The sequence below is a fragment of the Hyposmocoma kahamanoa genome, unplaced genomic scaffold, assembly GCF_003589595.1.
Source record: "Hyposmocoma kahamanoa isolate Upper Pololo Valley unplaced genomic scaffold, ASM358959v1 87, whole genome shotgun sequence".
Lineage (NCBI taxonomy): Eukaryota > Metazoa > Arthropoda > Insecta > Lepidoptera > Cosmopterigidae > Hyposmocoma > Hyposmocoma kahamanoa.
The window spans coordinates 11708070-11724073 of NW_020654422.1; the positions used below are offsets into that span (position 1 = coordinate 11708070).

At 33.9% G+C, this 16004-nt stretch overlaps 4 non-coding genes across 4 annotated transcripts; 2 read left to right on the forward strand and 2 right to left on the reverse strand.

Moving 5' to 3' along the window:
* Positions 1-2338: 2338 nt before the first annotated feature.
* Positions 2339-2426, forward strand: Trnay-gua. The gene is given in 2 exon segments: positions 2339-2375; positions 2391-2426. It is a non-coding gene; the product is annotated as a tRNA-Tyr (tRNA).
* Positions 2427-3317: 891 nt separating this feature from the next.
* Positions 3318-3405, reverse strand: Trnay-gua. Its single transcript is given in 2 exon segments — positions 3318-3353; positions 3369-3405. It is a non-coding gene; the product is annotated as a tRNA-Tyr (tRNA).
* Positions 3406-7091: 3686 nt separating this feature from the next.
* On the forward strand, positions 7092-7179 carry Trnay-gua. Its single transcript is given in 2 exon segments — positions 7092-7128; positions 7144-7179. It is a non-coding gene; the product is annotated as a tRNA-Tyr (tRNA).
* A 941-nt stretch (positions 7180-8120) lies between these two features.
* Positions 8121-8208, reverse strand: Trnay-gua. The gene is given in 2 exon segments: positions 8121-8156; positions 8172-8208. It is a non-coding gene; the product is annotated as a tRNA-Tyr (tRNA).
* Between the last annotated feature and the right edge of the window lie 7796 nt (positions 8209-16004).

Genomic DNA, 16004 nt, shown 5'->3' on the forward strand with positions numbered 1-16004 from the left:
CCGCTCCCTATTGACGGAGTAAACTCCGCTAAATAGTTTCGTTCCCGCTGCCATTATTGTTCAGAACTGTCGCCGAAGTTCACGTGAAGGTAGCAGTTTGATCAAATTGTTAAACGCTGAAAGGACAATATGTACAAAACCGTATTGTATAATTTGTACATATACAAACCGGATGCTATTTATACAAAATAGATGTTATAAGATTTCATGAGACAGGAGAATACTTCATGTAGCACAAACACTTTTTTATTTATCTATCTAGGTGTAAAGTTAGTAATAGCTTTCTACAAATACTATTTACACATACGCCCTTTGCCAACTATATATTATTTTTAATTTTTTCATCCATTTTATCATCCCAAGGTTACTTGGAAGAAATTGTTATATAACATTGTGACCGTCTGTGTACCCTTCCATTAGTTTTCATTGTTATTGTGAGCAATTAAAAGTGTTTTAATTTTTTCCGGAAAATTGTAACTCAAAGTCAAAGTATGTCTCTGAAAAGAGTTTTATTTAATTTTATTTTATTTTATTGCTACAGATACATGATACACAACATAAAAAAGAACTAACAAAATATTAAACTATGCCTAAAGACGATTCAACATCAAAAATAAATAGTAATTAGTAATTAATTAAAGTAATTAACTACAATCTTAGAATATGATACAATTATAAAACAGATTTTTTTGTCAACAGTCATACAAATGATTATAACTGTTTTTGTTAATTAATCGAAAGTTATAATTATATAAACACATTTTGACAATAACCTAAATCAAGACTATTGTAATTATAACCGGGGAACTTTCATATCTATACAACAAAGTGTTATTCATTTTGTATAAAAAAAGGTTTTTATTAAATTTGACCTACTTCTGCTGTCCCGATTTTTTTCGTTACATACAATGAAATGATCCCTTAACAAAATCCCTCTGTATATAGATGGACACAACTACGCAAATATTTCTAGCACTTTAGCAGTTACACATTTTTGATAGCTACACTTCTTCGTCTTTCTACATATACGTCTTTTTTTCTTATTCTATCGATGGCATATACCGTAATGCTTGTCGTTGTGGTGAAAGGATATGTCAATCGATAGCACAGGGTGCGAAAAACTTACATTTCGTTCACCCTAAATTTTGAAAAATTAAAAGGTAGATTTGCTATACCGCAATTATTAAATGTAATAGTAAAATAGGCCCTAAATTCTAAAAAAAGTTGTACATTAACAGCAGTTTACTTTAAAATAATAAAGAAATTTAAAGCAATGTGATTACATTTTTCTACCGCATTGTTAACACGATTAACTGTAATCAAATATAAAATAGGACAATAAAATTGTTCCTCGAAAACTAAATTAAAATATTACGCCCGTCTAAATTCAAAATACAAGTGAACCAAAGCTGCTTATGTGCGTCTACGGTGTCTCCTTAAATCCGTACTCAATTAATATGTTAATGTATATGAGGGTATGACAGTGCACGGTGCAGTGGAACCCGGCGGGTTAGAATTTGCTCGTGGCGTAATACTACAGAATCGGTGTGTGCATACACGAAAATCTTGGACGTTTTGAATTTTTACGCGCGTATTTGAAATTTATTACTACGTGGCGTTAGGACTTAACATAAACATTTGTACATAAAACCTATGCGGATATTAATTCGCAATAAACTTGTCCAGTAGCAATATATGCAGTAGAGTTCCTCGTAAAAGAGTTTATCCAAGGAAGTACTGCCACCTTACCTATTTCTGCCGCCAAACAGTAATGTCAGCATTACTGCGTTCGTTTGAAGGGTAAGGGTGCTGGTGAAATTACAGGCACATGGGGCTTGTCAACTTAAGTCTCAGGGTAACGGGCGCAGTCGGAGTGCCCCTAAGATTTTTGCGATTTAAAGCTCTGATTCACAATGCTACGGTTATAGATAGGTGTATCGCTTATCACTAGGCGTACGACTTGTTCGTCTATGGTTCGTCCTTCATCATAAAAAAATACATGTTCCCACATTTTTGGGACTCTATAGTGTGGTTACATTTGCTAATAAATGTGAATGTTATCTATCTGTAGTGTCTCTTTCCAACAGGCGCACGACTTATTCGTCCCGTAACTAGTTATCATTAAAGAAGTCCATAGTAAGTCCACTTAATATGTATGGCATCTCTATCACTTCAAACCAAGTTCATAAATTATCAATACGGCAAAAACGTAATAACATGACGTAATGGTGGAGGGGACGGTTGCTCAAGACTCGTGCCAGATTCGCCAACGCACCTTTCACCGAGACCTTGCACGTAATACACAAATACATACGCAAATATAATCAGTCTGAACAAGCCTTCGATAGCTCAGTTGGTAGAGCGGTGGACTGTAGCTGGTCTCAATTGACATCCATAGGTCGCTGGTTCAAATCCGGCTCGAAGGACTTTTTTTTTAACTTCTCGCCTGGAAATTCCATAAGTATTTGAAATACTTCTGATTTTATTGTTTTATCTCCTTCTACGTAATTTAAAGCAACCCAAAAATTAGATGCATTTTTTCATAAATAACTTTATTTTTATGTAGGTCTATTATACTCAGCACTAAAAATATGATGCATGGCAAATAAGTAATGAGTACGTATCAAATTTAATTGCAAAACTTCAAAAATCGCAGATATTATACTCAATTCAGTACATTAAAACGTTCCCCTAAAAGTTGTTAATTTGGGCTTACGATTCTTCACGTAAAAGGGATCCTGTCATTGAAATACTGTAAACTCTCCAGTCTAAGAGGCCATCCACAAAAATACGTCACCCGTCTATTCTGGACTAGAGAATCACGTGGCCTGTGACGAAATGAAGTGTTACAGATAAGTGCGGATGGTGTAGAAAACATGATATTTGAATACAGAACGAATATGATTATGCATTTAAGTTTTTAGGTTTTCGCCATTAACTTGTTTTCGCGATTGTTATGTATAGGAAGTGAAACTATTTTTAACTGACTTCAAAAAAAGGAGGAGGTTCTCAATTCGTCTGTATGTTTTTTTTTTGTATGTATGTTATGCAATAACTCCGCCGTTTGTGAACCAATTTTGATGATTCTTTTTCTGTTCGAAAGAAGGTACCTCAGATGTAGTGCCATTTAAATTTCAAGAAAATATTCCACCTCTAAGGGTGGCAAACTAGGGGATGAATGACTTTTGAGGTCGGTTTCAAATATAAATTGGCACCTATATTTTATCAATGATAACAGATTTGTTGCTCTGTCGTTCGACTATCTTTTGTACAGTGTTTTGTTTCTTAAGTTTGTAATTAGATACAAAAAAAAGGTCTCCTTCGAGCGGGATTTGAACCAGCGACCTATGGATTTCAATCAAATACAACTACAGTCCACCTCTCTACCAACTGAGCTATCGAAGGCATATAAGCGAACTTACAAAAATACAATCACTATCTTTGTTTGTTACATGACGTAATGAATTACATGTTTAATTTACTGTAATGATGTATGTAGAAATGAACTATTAAGACTTGATTATGTAAACATTCGTTAAGACGTTATTGTAGCAATCGAGTTTTGAATCGTAATTGGTAACAAAATCATGTTGATAAAGACATTCATAACACACTTTGTAAAGTCTATACTTCTTTAATTTACTCAAGACAATTATGTTTAACCGACTTCAAAAAGGCGGAGGTTCTCAATTCGACTGTGTTTATTTTAATATCTACATTACACGATTACTCCGGCTCCATCTTTGAACAGATTTTGATGATTCTTTTTTTATTGGAAAGAGGATACCACAGTATCGCACCCTTTTAACCTTAAATCCGGTTTCACGCACTTTCCGGTAGCCGATTTCAATAAAATTTGGCAAATATATGTAATTCCACGAACTTTTGAGGTCATTTTTTTTATAAAAACGTTGTAATTTATATTTATTCTTATTTGAATTAATGATTTTGTAAGTTAATCCAGTCGTGTAGTTAATCATTTTATTATTGCGCAAAGAATCGATATTTAAAACACATATTACAAGGACATATTTAGCTATGGACTTATCTCTAGATCTCTTCCAGCCAACCCTAGCCGTGATGAATAAAGAATATTGTAAACTCATTAATGTTTGAATGAGAATATAAATGATTATAAATAATATACATATGACTTGATATATACACTTACATTAACTTGTTATACATAAAAATACATATATAAACAGAAAATATCTTATAATGTGAAGAAATTACTAGTTTATATTTATGTTACTGATTAACTATTGTTTAATACTGTTTTAAAGATTTTTACGTTGTCTTAACACCGTTACAAGTTTAGTAACAGTAGAGCTCCTTGTAAAAGAGTTCGTCCAGGGAAGTACTGCCTTACCTATTTCTGTCGACAAGTAGTAATGTGAGCATTACTACGTTCCGTTTTTGAACGGTAAGGTGCTGATGAAATTACAGGCACATGAGGTCAACTTATATCTCAGGGTGACGGGTGGAGTGGCAGTGTCCGTCAGATCTTTGTGATTAAAATCTTGCCACCAGACGTATCGCTTACTACCAGGCGCTCGACTTCTTCGTCCCATCACATGGTATCATAAAAAAAACTATGGAAATAGTGGTACCAACACAGTCATAAGTAACAAACTCAAGAACTAAAAACTAATATTATTGATGTATTTATTTATTTATTTATACATTTTAGGAAAATTCACGGACAAATAATACTAAAATTATAGTATACTTAAATATGAGTAATCCAATGCCATTTCCGAATTTCCACCAACATGATACAATATAAAATGCTTAGCAAGCCAAAAAGAGATTATAGGATAATACAAAAAACACAGTCAATAAAATAAAAAGTAAAAAATACTATAAATATACAATTAAACCTTAGAGGATGGAAAAAAGTCTAAGAATTAAACGAACAAACCAGTGTATTCATCGCCAATCACGTAATGTGTCAAAGTGACTTTCGGTCATTTCTCGCCTGACTGTATCTATGCTTGAACAAAACAAATCAAACTCAGAATGATTTACTGTCGCATTGTTATAAAGTCACAAAGCACGGACCATGTACGTATTTTGCCTATAATTAGTGCTCGCAAACGGCACTTGCAGAGGTGGTCAACATCTGTAATGCAACAAGTTTGTGTGACAACAATTCTGGACAATCAATATTACCGTTGGCGATCCTCATCAGAAAACTGACGTCACTAATGTCTCGATGTACACAAAGCGGCAAAAAACTCTGCTGAATTGCCTCCAACCGCGACTTACAGGTTTCATAGCATGGATTCCAGACCTGTGAAGCGTACTCAAGGTGACTCCGTACAAAAGAGCAATAAAGAATCTTAATGCAATTGATATTTTTAAACGTCGCCGATGCCCGAATAATGAATCCAAGTGCCTTTGATGCCTTACTTATTACACAGTCAATTTAAGTCAAATTATCAAAAAGTAGTTTGTCGTCATGGAGTATCTTTAACACCTTCTTATCGCGAGGTCGCTCATTTCCAACATAAACACATTTTAAAACACAAGCAATTTTATATACACAGCTCTTTATTTTTATACAACCGACTTGGATACTGAACTTACCTTTGCACGCATTCAAACGGCCGACCGGAAGTAGTCTGACGTGTCGTCTAGTGCTTAGACAGTCCTTTTACTATTTACATCTGCATAAAACCTCAGAATTGCATTAAGCTTTATACATTACGTACTTTGCTTAAATTGCTTAAGACCATATTAAAGAAAAGCAGCAATGGAAGAAGTGCTGAGGAAAGTAAAATGTTTGAAATTTGTAATTTTAAATTTTGAATCGCGGTCGCTACGTTCCTAATTTGAATAGAAACTGTCGCGGCGGGCAGCGATAGTGGCGCCGTTTCCGACCCGTCCCGTATCTGACCCTCTTGTGCGGAACCCCTAACGACTTTCCAAAGAATTTAAATGGTGAGTTACATCGTTTGCTCACGTAAATGGCTACGTCGCGTACTTATAAAGTACTTACCACCGGGACCATAAAATTAGTAAGTTAACTTTGTCGGGTTTACCCGAATTTCCGTTTAAACAATGTTAACTTTAAAGAAAGTGTCCATTGTGTAAGTATTTATTTTCTTCGGAGATTTATTTTCACATGCAACACGTAACTTCAACGTGTAGTTAGACAGTTTTATATTGATCGGTAAAGGGAACGTTACCACCTATGATATTATTGTAATTAGTTATATATCGCACACGAAACAAAATATAGTCGTAACTGAAAGTTGTTGAATTGAGAAAACACGATGTGAAAATTATAAAAAATACTCAATGAAACCTATACAGTATATATTCTCGTTTATAAATGGATAATTAAGTATAATATATGAATAAAAATAATCAAATTATTGGCAATAAGATTCATTTAGTAATCTTTTTAATTTTCAAATTGCGTTTTCTCAATTCCACTTGTAACATGTGTTTCAAGTAGACACTTAAAACATAATTATTTTGCAATAAGACTATTGCAAAATAAAGAATGTCTTTACTATGTGAATAGATTAACTTACAAAATTATCAATTCAAATCATAAATATAAATTACAATATTTTATAAAAAAAACCGACCTCAAAAGCTCGTGGAAATATATGTATTTGCCAAGTTTTATTGGAATCAATTCCCGGAAAGTGCGTGAAACCTAATTTATCTCCGAATTTTTCTTCAAATTTATAATATCTATCTATCTATCTATCTATATTTATAATATCAAAATCGGTTCAAAAATCTAGCCGGAGTAATCGCGTAACATATATATAAAAAAATACAGTCGAAATGAGAACCGCCTCCTTTTTTGAATTCGGTTAAAAAGAATTGGCTTTAGTAAATTAAAGAAGTATAGACTTTAGAAAGTGTGTTAGGAATATATTTATTAGCATGTTTTTATTATCAATTACGTTTCAAAACTCGATTACTAGAATAACTTCTAACGAATGTTTACATAATCAAGTCTTAATAGTTCATTTCTACATACATCTTTACAGTCAATTAAATATGTAATTCATTACGTCATGCAGTCACGAAGATAGTGATTGTATTTTTGTAAGTTCGTTTATATACCTTCGATAGCTCAGTTGGTAGAGCGGTGGACTGTAGTTGTATTTGATTGAAATCCATAGGTCGCTGGTTCAAATCCGGCTCGCAGGACACTTTTTTATTTCTAATTGCGAATTTAAAAAACAAAACACTGTACAAAAGATAGTCGATCAACGGAGTAACAAATCTCTTATCATTGATTAAATGGGTGCCAATTCTTATTTGTATGTGTATTCTTGAATTGAGAAAACACGATGTGAAAATTATAAAAAATACTGAATGAAACCAATACAGTATAATACAGTATATTTTCTCGTTTATAAATGAATACTTCATTAAGTATAATGTATGATTAAAAATAATCAAACTGTTCGTAATAAGGTCCATTTAGTATTTCTAAAATTTTGAAATTGTTTACAATTTTGAGTTACGACAGTATTTGATTTCATATGCGATATATTGTACAAAGAAATCAAGCATTCAAATCACAAATTGACAGCAATCACACGAAAGGGCGGCTTTCAAAGATCAAACAGAGGTTCATGGAATAATTCAGGGGCGGCCCGACACTTAGCATAAGGTCAAACTGGCATTTCGTACAACATTTACGCCGACTACAATTCATAATGTCATAAGGAAGCAGACGTCACGCAACATAAGATATAGGGATGTACCGATTTAATACAGGTATACTGTCGACAAATTCCAAACCTGTAGGTATGTTTTAAAGATACATACATATTTACGCATTGAGTTTTTGTTTTACAACATAAAATACTGGGGTACGGCTAGTTGGATGTGAGACCCCTATCGATAAAATGCAAGCCTACCACATACCTACTTACAACGACAAATAATGCAACGAACCAGATAAAGTCGCTGTTTGTCCATAAACAATAGTAAGCTATCGAAAAATCGACGGTTTATGTAGTTACGATAAGAAGTACAAACATAAATTATAAATATTGTTTGACCTTTTCGAATTGCAAATCATCTATACCAACGTGGAGTATGAAACAAAAAAGCTTTCACTATATTCTCAAAAAGAAGTCTCCTTCGAGCCGGATTTGAACCAGCGACCTATGGATTTCGATCAAATACAACTACAGTCCACCGCTCTACCAACTGAGCTATCGAAGGTATGCACAATTGAGATATATTTACGATTGCAAACTCAACTAAAACCATTGCGTAACGTCTCATTGAATCGTGTCATTAGAGTAAATATATCAACAATACTTATCAATTAGTGTAACACTATAAAAACAGAATTTTAATTGTACATCTTGATTATATAACCCTATGAATTATTACACTACATTTCATTTTGCTTTAATTATATATTGTATTGTCCTCTTTTACATATGAACAATGTCTCATAATTGTTTGTTGCTTTACGTCATTTACATAACTTTCAAATTCGCAGATTCACAAAGTGAGTTTGAATAACGGTATCTGTAACTAAGCGAACAATCATTAAAATAGAACAACCCAGAGCACCACATTATTTTTTCCATTACTTTTATTATTATGTTCCTTTCGTAAATGTCGACATAAATTCAGTATAACGCGACTATCAGAGAGTTACTAGTGTTTAAAACAGGTAGCAATGCTATAATAAGGTCCGCTATGTTACACTGTCTGGCACTCTTCTAAAAATAGCCACCTAATTGAAGTACCTACGGCTCCGGGTCTCTGAGTCCTTAAAATATGATTTAGAGGTAGAGAGAGTGCGGAGGGCGCTGGCGGCGACAGGCAACATGTTGGTCCGGCTTCCCTGATGCGCAAATTTTTTTTTGTCACCAAGTGACGGGACGCCTAAGTCGTGGGCCTGGTGGTAAGCGACACGCCTGTCCATAACAGTTGCAGTGCCACCTAATGCTTTCATCCTGAGACATAATTTGACAAATCCCATGTGTCTGTAATTAGTGGCAGCGATAACCAGCAGTCTCCTGAGTGCTATATAGCATTCAGGATCCAGGGTTCTATTCATGAACACTAGATCCGAACGCTTATTAACGTACATAAAAAAGAATGATTTGTAATAGTAACTCTATTTTAATTTTGTGTTACTAACTGTTATGGATGAATGCCCGAAACATTTTTTAAAATATTATATCCTTATCGATATGGTTGTGTTAAATCACTATGATTTTCCCACCTTATAAAGGCACACGGGACGGAATCAGCGTGTCAAAGCCTCAACAAAATATTAATGCCAAACTCAAAAAGAACGCCTGATTTAATTATTACAGTAATTTTAACTACGACGTTACACGAAACTTGTTTCCACGAATTTTACGGAATTTTACGACTTAAGAAGTTATTACGAGTATATACTTATGTTAGTTATTGTGATTATCTTTTTAGGTTCTTGTTTATGTAACCACAGTACTATTTTCTGAAATCCAAGCTTCGGTTTCGGTGTTGTTCCAAACGGAAACAACCAAATATTCTTCATACAGGTAAAACATCATTTAATTTATTATTCTTGTTTTAAGTATTTAAGGTATGTACACAATTGATTCGTTAATGCTTATAAGAACATACAATAATTCAAATATAGAATGTCAAGGCGTACCTATAAATGAATATTAATGTTATGTTTTAAATAAGTACCTACGGTAAACTTTTATTTGCAGAAACGACTGACTAGAAAGTAATATTAACAAACGTAAAAAATTAAAATGGAATGTTAACAACGCAATGTTAATTCCCGTAACACTCGAATGTCTCCAACGATGTTTTAAATTTCGTAAATAGTTGTTGTATGACGATAGGTACGTACTGTCAACTGTGTAGATAAATATTTTTGAGGGAACTATAAGATTACATTATACGTTATTATTATTTAAGAACATTATTCTTAATATTAACGGCAGAAAAGATTCCTTTGCTACTTCTTTGACGTCTTGTGAGAAGAAATTACTACGTCACAATAAGGCGCATGTTGCGTATTCTAAACCACTTACAATACTTAATAAATGAAAGTATTTTTCTGGATTGTAGTCGCGTATATTTATTTTTTTCAAACAAAAAAAATCACGTTTGAAAAAACAAATATTCGCGATTTTAATCCGGAAAAATAGTTTCATTTCCTATGTGTAACAATCGCGAAAACCTAAAAACGATATTTACATTACTCTTGTTCATGTACATGTTCTGTGTTATAATTGTATGTTTTTATGCGGATGAAAGTTTTAAATCATTTATCCATTCATTATTCATTAAAAAAAATCTTACATGAGTGTCATGGAGACCCAAGCAATTGTTAATAACCTGCGTTTGTAAAACAAAATTAATCCTCAGATAAACGTCGAACAAATCTTTCAAACTCGTATCAATCAAAATACTTGCGCTAATTTACGAGTTTTACTAATTATCTCAATCTCCCGTTAAATCCTCTTTCTTAGGGACTCATCTCATTACAATAGTGACTAAATTAATAAACTAGGATATGACAATATATTATAACATATATTTCAACGAATAGATCGGTTAACGAGGTCAGCAAAGCTAAAAATACACGGACTATAAATCCAAAGCTATTCGCATAAACAGATTTGAATGAATGAAATGAAAGAAAAAGCATTTTCTGTTATTTGTCTTAGATTTTCTACCATAGATAAATTTTTTTATTTATTCCAAATTCAAACATTACACGTATCTAGTAATTTAATATAAAATCAAACACGTAGCCTATTTTGCATTATCTATAAACGTGCAACAACTTCTCGTCAATACATAAAATGCGCGAAAACCTAATGCCATTTCACGGCGGAGTAAACCTTTCTCTCGGAGTTAACGTCTATTTAAACTCGGCTTTAGTTAATCGATCGCGAAGGCCCTTAATTATGGCTTTATCTTAGCGCAACGAGGATCGAAGGAGGATTCGAGTTGACTCGAATGAGCACAGCCGCGTTTCTCGAAATTGAGTTATCCGGAATATCCGGAATCAGCGAATGACATTTACAACCATCTACAAGCGGTTTTTTTATACCTTATTTATTTTCTGTGTTATTTCCAATCAAAATCAGCAAATATTAACATTTTTCAAAGAAAAAAGCTTTAAGTGCCAATATTTCGAAAGTTACTAAAATGCAAGTGGGTTAGTTATAACAAGGAGGGCAGTACGTGTCATACTGAAAGTGATACTATGTCCATATTGTATCTCTGGTGTGATAAGACCACAAAAAAGACAAGAAAAAAACGTTAAAATTGCCTAATATCACATGAATAATAATACGAACAATAATTATGACAATAATAATACGAACTACATGAAACGAATTAAATATTAATATAAAAAAATATATAGAAAATAGTTTATTTTCTACCATCATAAACTACAAAAATCTTGTTACATACATTAATAAGCACTAGTTGTAGTAGTTGATTATAATTTGAGATGGAGCTGGAATTTAAACTAGGATAAAATCTGTGCTATAGCTTCCAGGCTCCCCACCACAGATATAATTATGACTATACATGAACTGTTATAATTTCGTTAGTAGAATCTTTAAACTTCTCTCTATAAAAGTTCTCATTTTGAAGATGTGTCCTTATTACGCCAAGGGTGTAATATGTAGGGTGTAGAAGTAGATAACCTGACTTAAAGTAGAAGGCAAAATATTAAAATATGAATAACTCCCTGCAATGAATTACCATTATATTAATGTCTATGTAATCGTTTCAATCACAGTCAGTTCACGTCTTGCTTTGTAGTTTTTGTTACATACATTACCGGGTCTCATTGGTCATTTCGTACACTTTGAAAATGAAGCTATTTTATCCGAATCTAAATGTTACATTTTTTTTACAAACTAACAATTCGGATTTGACTCGAACTTTTTTAAGCTTAAATAGGATAGATATATATATATATATATATATATATATATATATTTGAAATATATTTTTTTTTGTAGTTTTTTTTATTATACAAAGTGACAGGACGAACGAACGAACGTGCGCCTTGTGCTGGTGGTAAGCGACAAGGCTGTCCATAGCAGGTGCAATGCCACTCAGAGCTTTAAATGGCAAAAGTATCAAAGGCACTGCCAGTGCGCCCGTGACCCTGCGACATAAGTTGAAATGTCCCTTGTGCCTATAATTTCACCAAATTCTTATGACTCATCCTTTTCATGTGACAAACGCACTTTTGACGTATTACCACGTCGATACCTCCAATGAACACTATGCCAACTTTATTTTTTGGTTATTTTCTGTTATTTTTGTAAGCAGCCATATTTATTTACTAATATTTATGTTCCACGAATTTTGTGAAGAAAAAATAAAGAAAGAAATAAATAAAAAAGAAACAAAAAAGTATAGTACAAACTAATTCTAACTGTAAATGTGGTATTTTGTTTATAACTTGTATTACAGGGACAACAACTTGTAAGTATAAACAAAAGTATCATTCAGCATAGCTCTTAATAGAGTCCTCCTCTTTCTCTTCTCTTGTGAAAGAGTTCGTCCAGAAAAGTACTGCCACTTTACCTATTTCTGCCGCCAAGCAGTATTGTGAGCAGTAGTGTATTTCGGTTTTGAAGGGTTCCTTACCCATCTGGTGAAATTATAGGCACATAACACTTTTCAACTTTTGTCTCAGGATGATGGGCGCAGGGGTAGTAACCCACAGATCGTTGTGTTTTAAAGCTCTGAGTAGCACTGTTACGAACAGGCGTGTCGCTTACCATAGCATGATGCACGACTTCTACGTCCGGTCACTTGGTACCATAAAAAAAGCTTTATAGACTCAATTTTTGAATGAAACCTTCATTCATATTTAGGTAGACCAAAAGAGAGATGGGCAGATGAAATAAACAAAGCAGCTGGCAAAGACTGGATGAGCAAGGCGAAAGACAGAAAACAGTGGAGTGAAATGGAGGAGGCTAATACTCGAAGAGAGGTCCCTAATAGTGTGTTATAATTATTACTAATCGTAAAATTCAATTCGTTCAATTATTTTTTATTATTATTGTTATTATTATTATTTTATTTTGAATTATTATATTAGTTAATTTATGCGTAATATGAATCTATGTATTAAGGGCATAAATGAGGCTTAATTACTATTATTAAGGCTTAAATTAAAAGGTTTAACTTTAAATGCTTAACTTTAGACTTACTTTTAAAGTTAGGTAAATAACTAACATAAATACCTGTCAGAATTACTTGGCTAATAAGACTCGTCGCATAACTGCGGCGGCATTTACCCCTGAGAAGGTTTGTCTATGCAAGTTAGTGTTAAACCGCCAACCAGCCATCTTATTCTATACTATAATCGCACATAATTCCTTAGTCGATATTTAAAATGTTTCAACTACATTGCTGTTTTACTATAAAGGTTCGTATTCAAACGACTTTAAGATCCCGCAGTGTATGTTATATACAAAGGTTAAATATACCAGTCGTCGGTAATATCGCTTGGTGGAATAACTACGTGCGCTGTCTCCAACATATTAATATTCATAATCGACGCCACCTCGAGGACGTTATTATGGAACGTGGAACTGTAGACGTTAATTTAATTTCACAAATTATTAGCAAAAGATAATTTAGTACTATTCCTTGTAGTTATTGAGAACTTAAAACTGGATTAATATTTCTATTTTTGCATTCTGCCTGGTTTTACAAAATGTCAGATACCAATAATGTGCCAGACTATCACAACCATATCGTCTCAAACTAGAGAATTCCTCTTCCTACTAGAACTAAGATGTTATCTCTGGGTCTTTATTCTCTCTATTATAGAACCAATTTAGAAAAGCCAGTTCCCCGAATTAGTCCTATAGGAAATTGAACTCGGAATTCATCGCCCTCAGTGCTAATCGCTGAGCTACCGTCATTAACTGTGGCGAGGAGCAAATTCTATTTATTATTTATTTCAAGGACTTAGTTGCATAGCAAGAAAATTAATCAGTGTCGTACACGAAGGCGACCAAATATTTAACTTTTGTCACCTCACTATTGTCAGCGCAGAACCGCCTTAAGGCAATCATGATGTCGCATTTAAGCCATCATCGGCGACGCGGCCGTTTATGCAAGCGTCAACGTGGCGGTTCGGCCGTACACGTAGCCGTTTCGGTATTTTGATGTGACCGGTCGGGCGTCAAAGTAGCCGTTCAGGTATCGACGCCGATCGGCCGGTATCGGCTGCGTATGGAATTGATCGGCTTAATGCGATTCTGTGTGGATATGTGTGGTGACTCCCTTAGATATACTCGACAGGGCGAATCAATATGTTTGTTGTAAAAATGTGGATCGATTTGAAATAAAAACAATACAAGTAAACCCTTCCTAGTTTAGTTCAATAAGGCTAGTATGACTTGCTCTTCTTATTCCCGGTGGGACCACAAACCCTAATTATGTCTGAAACAAGACCCACCTCATTTTTATCCATTTTGCGCTCAATCATAATTACCCACCACCTCGGGGAGCATTGTTACGGAAAATCATCGCCTTCCACTCCGTTTGTGATACGGGAAATATTTACCGTTGAGGTTTTGCGGAATTAGATAAAAGATTATGGGAGGCTTTTGTTTTTGTTTAATATTCCGGTGTTATAATTTTTTTGTACCGCCACTGGCACAGTGTTATTGCCACATTGAAACATCCGAGACAGATTTAAATAAATACTTCGGCCGAAAATCTAAATATTTCAATCAATATTAATAAATACCACACTCCGACACAACCTCAGAAATCTCTGAAACAACCAGCCAATAAAGCACACAATTACCTGCGTCTCGCTTATTTATCTTTTTCCCCAATATAAATGCTTTGTGCGAGAACAATGGATGGAACAGTGATTCGGGGGGAGAGGAAGCTTTATAATTTTTTAATTAATGCTGCTGAAAATATCAAAGTCATTGGGCGTGCCACCTACTAGTGGGGAATGCTATTAAATTTTGATAGACCTTTTTTCATAAAGCGTTCCATGTTTTGAGGGCCCTCTGGGTATTAACGATAGGGTTGCCTATTAACTTTTTTGATTATTTCCACTGACCATTTTACCAATTTTACTGGACGAACTGCGGAAATTATATTTTCGAGCATAGAGCACACTTTTGGGAAAATGTTCCATTTCAATGTGTAGACATTCACTCATTGCGAAATGAAAACTGTTTAATTAAAAATTAAATACTTTCATATAATGATTAATTCCTGTTTGTGCTAAAGAGATCGTTTGAGTCGTGGGTAAAATTACAATAGAGTCGTTGAATTGGAAATTCGTGTCACATCACAGGGGTGCCTTTGAAATTGTGTAAAGTGGAAAATGATTAGGAAAACCCGAAACCCTTAGGAAAACACTGCAAAGGATTTACCACTCGACGTGTTCTGTTAATTGTTACATATTTTTCAAATGAGTAGACGTGTCGTTGTTTTATCAGAAATAATCATGCGGGTGTAAAATTTTGAGTCATGAAAACCTAGCTATTTATAGTATAGGCGTGTTATTATTTGTGAATTTTATAGCGCTGATGTCAAATTTTGGGATATTTCATTACTAAAGTCTATCTTTACTTCACATAATTAAAAAAACATTACGACTCCAATTATTGCTTGATTTTTGTATACAATATTTACAAAAACGTTCAAATGAGTCACGATTAGGCAATAAGAACGAACCGGACGTTGCGCGTATCGTTTCCTTTCGTACCGCCGCCCGACGCGAAACGCATGTCTTTTTCGCGCTTATTACAAAGACATAAAGATTTTTTGACCTGCTTATTACGATTCCGTGTCATAAATGTGTTGACTCCCCGAAGTGTATTGCTTCTACGTTCATTTTCTTTCTGTGGAACTCTTTGCAGTGTTCTGCATTTCAGAATGAACAGGTATCATCTAAGCGAGTATGCGCTATTCTCTTCTACATCTTCACTTACTTCAAATAAGATTGTGGACAAAATGTAAATACATATTTTTAA